We start from the raw sequence: 7382 nt of genomic DNA on the forward strand, positions 1-7382 counted from the left end.
AATACTGCTGTCCCCTCTGGGCTGGTGCTCCTGCCTCACACCTAGCCCCGCTTCACGCGGTTGAAACCAAAGCATTCAGAATCATTGGAATCTCCCGCGATGAAGCTGATTCTGAGGGCCTTTCTCTTTCTCACCGCAGGCAGGTAGGTGGTCTTTCTATCTTCTACCGACTCCTCTCCGGCCTTGCTCCCCCTGTTCTGTCTGTGCTCTGTCCCCCACATATTCCTGCAGGACGCACAAGATCTGCCAGCAACCCTCTTCTGGTGAAACTGTCAAAATCAAGACTCTCTGTTCACCTTCACTCCTTCATTCCCCTTTTCTCCCTCCTCTGGAACAAACTCCCTCGCTCTCTTCAATCCCTCTCCTCCCACCATGTCTTTAAAACAGCTGTTCACCCCCATCTCTTATCTGCTTGGAAAACCTCAAAAGGGCGGTGTTACATGAACCGTGGATGTGTAGGAGACATCTCAATTTATTTAAGTAGGGAAACTGGAGCTTAAGATTTTTTATGTGTCTTCACACGAGGGGCGAATCCAAAACCTTGATCTTTTCTACCCCCGTTAAAACACTCCAAAGTCCGCCTCTTTAAATCCACAACCTGTTTCCTGAAATTCCTAGAAGTGTTCCTTTGCTTTATGGGTGTACCTCTCCCTCCTTCCCCAGCCCTCCCTCTTCCACAGAGCTACCGACATCCCTGTTCTCTTCTGTTGTTGTGCTTGTGTGCTTCCCTCTCTCCCCCTCTTGTCTCCCGCTCCATTCATTGCATGTTTTGTGGGTCTGTGCATGTTTTCATATCCAATGTGTTAGCTCTGACACGAGCCTCGATTTTGTATACAAAACAAAACAAAAAAAAATCCGGACCAGAAGGCGACTTGACGGGCTCGAGCTTTGCTTTTTCCATGTCCCAATATGGCTTGCCGATGAGTGACAAGTTGGCTTTGTGGGATGACCATCCTTTTATGATGAATCCAGCTAAAGGCTGAAGAACGTTATCGTATGAGGTTGCAGAACGTAGGGTCTCTAGTCTGTGTTGGCTTACTGGGAACTGGGATATCAACTGGTACACCCTCATCTGCATGTCTTCGAATAAAACAATGGCAGTTGGCACAGCGCCCGTAGGAGCTCTGGAGAGAGTGTCCGGAATATACATTAGCTTGCCCAGCACATACTGCCACATTTGTATCCGACCAATGCCACCATATAATGAGCTGGACGAAAGTTCGAGATTAACTGTTTTTATTTCAGCATCCACCCAGTGATCATCAAATCCACCACCAACAACAACAACAACTCATAACTTATGTTAGAATAGGCCATTGAAAGGATCAGACTGTGCCTTACCATTCTGAATTCCCTATAATAAAATTTACTTCCGTGAGGATGTCGGAGGGGGAAGGAGGAGGGCAATATCGCACATTGCAAAAAACCCTTGGGGAATGGGGGGGGGGGGGGGGCATTGAAATCGCTACAACCTCCATCATGTGACCCTTAGTCCTCCTGTCACGTTTGGTTGCAATGGGATAAGTAACGACCAAATGAATTGCGGTCAAAAAATCAGTCAGACAGACAGACAGACACCAAATTGCATATATTTTAGTATGTGATTAGATTAGTTATTCGCGCCTGTTCTTTGTGTCCTTTACAACATCCTTAAAAACAGTAAGTTTCCTGTTTGGAATGATTTTCAATTTTGTTTGATTGCCAGACAGACATAACAGAGTAAAATTATTATCTATCTCGAACAGAGTAAAAAATTATCTCACTCCTCTCTCGAACCTGTCATATTCACAATCACCATGCCCTACTTTTACAAGGCTAAAACATAAACTTCTGGGAGAATGCAAGGCAGTGCTCCATTGCCTATACACCACCCAACAAAGGGAGGACTTTTCAGTTCCGCGGGTTCCTGTTAGTGTTTGTGAAATTAAGGTTAGTTTTCCCAAGTATGTGATTTCCCTTTGTCGCCTTTCCCTACGTTTTTACCTCTACTACAAGGCCGGCCATGCAAAATTTCCATTAAACCACCACAACCGCCGACAGTACCCGCACATTGCCGGTTGGCAAGTAAGCCACACCTTAATGAACACTCACGCCAAGCAAAGCCAGCAGGCTACGCCCCCAGAGTGGTACGAGCAGCATGGAGGAGCAGAGCCAGCAGGCCACACCCATGAGCTTGCGATTGGTCGCATCAGAGCAGAGAAGGTTATGGAGACGTTGGTGAAGAAGTGGTTCTCTCTTGGTGCTTGACGAGAAGGCTTGGCCATTTTTTGTGCCGCTTCACGGCTGGGTGTGCTCGCGTGATTTACCGGCGCCATCTTGGGGCGCTTCGACGCACGGTCCTATCGTTGACCGACCTCACCAGTTTCAACAGCCTCCAAATTCACAAAAGTATTTGCCTTCAAACAGCCTCCAAACTCACTCAAGTATCCGTTGGGACCCCAAAGCTGAGTGCTGGCCGGCTAAAATAAACATTTTATTTTATTCCATTTTCCCCTGTGTGTGTTGTATTTGCGACTGAGTGGAGACATCTCACAGTAGACAATATTAGTTTTACCTCAGCATTAATTTTTTTCTTTGATTTACTTTCATTAAATTCGTTGTGTTGCATTTTTCATTTGTTGTATTCGTTTACTTGTTGTGGGTTCCGGATTAAACCCGTGTGCTCTGTTCAGGTAAGCGCTTTGTTTCCTTCAACCAACAGGCCAACCGCCAATTTCGGCTACTCGCCTCGGAATTAAGGACCGTTCGGCTATTCGTCCAAGGCTGGTCTTCACTAGCTGCGGACAGGACAGTATGTTTAAATTTAAATCTCATAAGCCTTCGGGAATCGAACATATAGGGAATCAAAGATACATAAATTTATCCTAATTTCTCTGTTATTCCATAACTCATATTCTTGGAAATTTATGCAGTCAACCTCCAGACACCCTTGAATTGTATGTTAAAATATGATCATGATCAGGGGTCGGGAATCGAACCGAAATACATTTTTTCGCAATTTTCCCGTTATTCCTTGACTAACTTTCCTGATAATTTAAACACAACCTATGGGCACATATAAAACGTGTGCAATTTTTGAATCCGATCCGCCTTCGGGAATCGAACGTTTAGCATCGTTCCATGGTAGACACAGGCACACTAGCAAGATTCTCTTTTTAAAAGGTTTGGTCAGGCTCTGGCCTCAGTCTCATAAATGATGCTGTTCAATGGCTGTTTGTGTCAGGATAGTCAGCTGCAGTCCGCAGACGTGTGTTGTTTTTTTAATGGCGGTCTCCTCCACTGCAGATATGGTGTATACACGCATTTAATCAGAGCAGGCACATTTCAGCTGACTAATTATAAAGTAATTATAATGTTAAATTGTAATTATAAATCCAAAATAATTTCCATCCTCTTATGGTTACTCAGGTGCAATGCCAGCAGGGGGCGCTACATCATCAGGTATTCCGTTTTTCAAAAGGGATGGTCACCTGGTTTGCCTGAATGAAATGTGGATGTTAAAGATTCCTTGTTATATTCTGCAAGGATATACGTTCGTGCTAAAGATTACGGCCAGATTCTTAATTCGCTGTTTGAATCAATTTAATTATTTTGTTGAAGCACTTGCTTCACTGAAGCCCACCTTTCCTGGTCGACAGCCACCACTGTGATCCCTGTTAAGCTCTATAATTGCTGAGCCACCCCAGGAGAGATCACATGTGATCCACCACACTGACCCATTTATACCCTTGTGTTAGGGACAAACAAACAAGACGTCTTGTTCACAGTGATTGAGGAAATTCGAACGAAAATGTATTTTGATGCTCTTGGTGGTTCATCGATACTACGCTTTCAAAGTCTCATGTGGCCTGTTATTCCTCAAGCATGTGGAGCTTAGATCAGCAATGGCTGCTGAGGATGCCAAGAAGGAGAGTTCAATGTGGTTCCTTGTTTTTTTTTGAATGGCTCCTCTCATTGACCAAAACTTCAATAGCACATGGTTATTTATTTATTCGTATGCAGCCTGAGGCTGCTTTGCTGCATCATTTTTCTGGGGGAGCGGCTGTGCCGCCGATGCAATGCCCCCTTCCCAGCTTGCTAGTACTCATTTTGCCGACCTTGGAAGGTATGTATGGTACGTCTATAAAGTATGTACGATACAATTAGAATTTGAGTAGGTCTGTAAAATATGTGCAGTACAATTAGAATGCAAGTACATCTGTAAAATATTGTCATGTGGACGACTCTATTAAGACAGAGCGTCCACGGATAGCAATCGAGCTTAATGAGGTGTTTCCAATTAATGGCGGATGATACGCGAGCTGGGGGGTTTAGGGGAGAATGCCGCTTACTTTCACGGCCCCTCGCAGTCTTCAACCTGCAAATCAATTCAACCCGACATGGAGGTAAAATGTACAAAAGGAATATTTATTAACGGAACCCGAGAACAATGGACGCGACGATAAATAACTAAAACCTAGGTTGGGATCCCAGTCACAGACTACAAATACAAGACAATGGAAAGGAGAATAAAATAAAACGTTGTGTGGTGCGTTTGTGTTGACTTGTCTGTCTTGATGGTCCGGTCGGTCAGGCTCCATCAGACGTGGCTCTGGTGTTGGCGCGAACTGCTCGATCCATCTGCTGGCGTTCCACCGGCCCTCCGTGCGACTCAAACAGGTCGCGTGCAGCTCGCTCCTCCGGCCGTGCCCGGACTCGTCCACCGGAGTCGCCCCCTGGTCCGGAACCAAGATGAGAGGTCCGCCGGCACAGGAATGCGCAAGGGCAACAGGAGAAGAAAAGGAACGGTCTCCAACGCGGGAAGGCAGGAAGAGGCAGGCAAAGGTGAAGAGGCAGAGGCGAAGAGGGAAGAGAAAATGTCCGTCTCCACTTACTTTTATCAGACGTCCTCTGATGTCAGCTCTCTATCTCTGCCAATCAGTGCGTCATTTCCTTGTCGCCTTTCGTGCCTTCCTTTCTGATTGGCCGAGCGCCTTTGCCCTTCGTGTCATGCCATCGGTCGGTGGCCAATCAGTGTGGCACGTCCTTCCTCCCTTCCGTCCACCAATCACTGGGAAGCTTCTTGTTCGCCCCTCCCCCTGCCAGTCATGAGTTCTCCTGGGCATGGCTCCCGGCCTGGCTGTGTGATGTTTGCCCACCATGCCGGGGTCGTGCGTGACCGCTTCCTGTCTGCTCTTACGGTCAGTTTTATCGTCTTTTGGCGGAGGGGGATTTAATTAATGTGTGCACTATTGGATATAGCTACTGTCTATTAGTGCGTTGCCATACGGGACACCGGGATGATCACAGAGGGGATGACACACAATGGAATTAGCATAATCCCTACGCTAGTTAACAAGTCCCGCCCCCTTGTGGCGGGGACGAAGACACAAGCTTAATCCGACATTCGGGCTACAGAACTTATTACATCAAGATTCCCTATCACGACAGTCGAGCACCTACCTATGCAGATCTACCTAAATCGATATATCCCCTACCCAACCGACATAACAATATGTATGGTACAATTAGAATTTGAGTACGTCTTTAAAATATTGTTATGCTGTTGGGGTAGCAATATGTAGAGCCAGATATATCTGTGTAGGTAGGTATTCGTCTGTCGCGGTAAGGAATCTGACCTGTAATAAGTTTCATGTGTAGGCGTTTTGTCGGTTAAGAGTATACCTGTGAGCATACCAGGATGTTCGAGTGATAAGTAGCGTAGGGATTAAAGAGTAGCACCCCTGTGTGTCACACCCGGTAGCTAAATCTTTGTCCCTTATGGCAATGCACACCAACATAGGCATGTAGTTAGGTCCCTAGTGCAACACTAAATTATTCCCTTCCCTGACATGACTTTGAAAGACGAACAGGCAAGGAAACCAGGCCGGGGCACTGCCGATGATGGCCACCGCCAATTACACCTCCGACAGGCCTAGCCACATCAAGTGCCATGTGCTATGACCACGGAACAGGGAACGAGTGAAGGGGCAGCGCGGTAGGCACGGACCTCCAGCCGGCGAGTCGGTGGAGGGCACTGATTGGGTGGCGCGCGAGGGCTGACGTTACTACCGCGGGAAGGTTATTTAAGGGCGCACCGAAGGACATTTTCTCTCTCTCGGCTCTTGCGGTTCGTGCTATTGGAGATTCCTGGCCCTGGCAGTCCCAGTGCAATCTCGAGTGGAGAAAGTCCTGTCCCTGGTTGAGTTGGCTTGAGAGTTGGCTTATCGATCGTGTGTGAAGATCGACCTCATGGTGCTTGGAGCGGTGCTTGTGCTTGGAGCGGTGTTCAGTGCTGTGGTGCTGGAGCGAGGGACCTCGTGGTTGCATCGGGGCCGAATGGAGCCGTGTTGGACGGCAGACAAGGAGTTGGCTTGAGAGTTGGCTTATCGTTCGTGTGTGAAGATCGACCTCGTGGTGCTTGGAGCGGTGCTTGTGCTTGGAGCAGTGTTCAGTGCTGTGGTGCTGGAGCGAGGGACCTCGTGGTTGCATCGGGGCCGAACGGAGCCGTGTTGGACGGCGGACAAGACAAGACGAGGGACAGATCAGGCCAATCCCTATTACATTTTACACGACGAGACAATTATTTTCCTTTAATCCATTCCTGTGTCTGTTGTTGAGTCTGGTGTGCGGGATCCCGATTTAGGACATTTTATTACCGGCGCATGCTTTTCCTGTCCTTGCCTTTTTACCTTAATAAACCCTTGAATTATTTTCCCTTCCCATTCAAAATCTTGGTTGTTGGCTTGAATTAATTTCCTTGCAGGATCGAAGCTGCCGTCGGCGCGATCCAGGTAAGCTTTTGCCGCAGCCTTCCATTTTCCTTCTTCCTCCCGCGTTTCATAGCCGAATCCATGTTTGGCCGTCGCCTCCATTAAATCCGTTTAGGCCTATCCGCGGTCTCTGGTATTAACCGGAGTCGCACGACAATATGTATGGTACAATTAGAATTGGAGTATGTCTTTAAAATATGTACAGTACAATTAGAATGTGAGTACGTCTTTAAAATATGTACGGTACAATTAGAATTTGAGTACATCTGTAAAATATGTAAAGTACAATGAGAATGCAAGTATGTCTTTAAAATATGTACGGTAAAATTAGAATTGGAGTGCATCTGTAAAATATGTACAGCACAATTAGAACTGGAGTACGTCTTTAAAATATGTATGGTACAATTAGAATGCGACTATGTCTTTAAAATGTGTACGGTACAATTAGAATGCGAGTATGTCTTTAAAATATGTACTGTGCAATTAGAATTTGAGTAAGTCATTAAAATATGTACGGTGCAATTAGAATGCGAGTACATCTTTAAAATATGTACCGTGCAATTAGAATGCGAGTACGTCTTTAAAATATGTACGGCACAATTAGAATGCGAGTACATCTTTAAAATATGT

This window comes from Myxine glutinosa, chromosome 2 (assembly GCF_964187855.1).
Source record: "Myxine glutinosa chromosome 2, kmMyxGlut1.1, whole genome shotgun sequence".
Lineage (NCBI taxonomy): Eukaryota > Metazoa > Chordata > Myxini > Myxiniformes > Myxinidae > Myxine > Myxine glutinosa.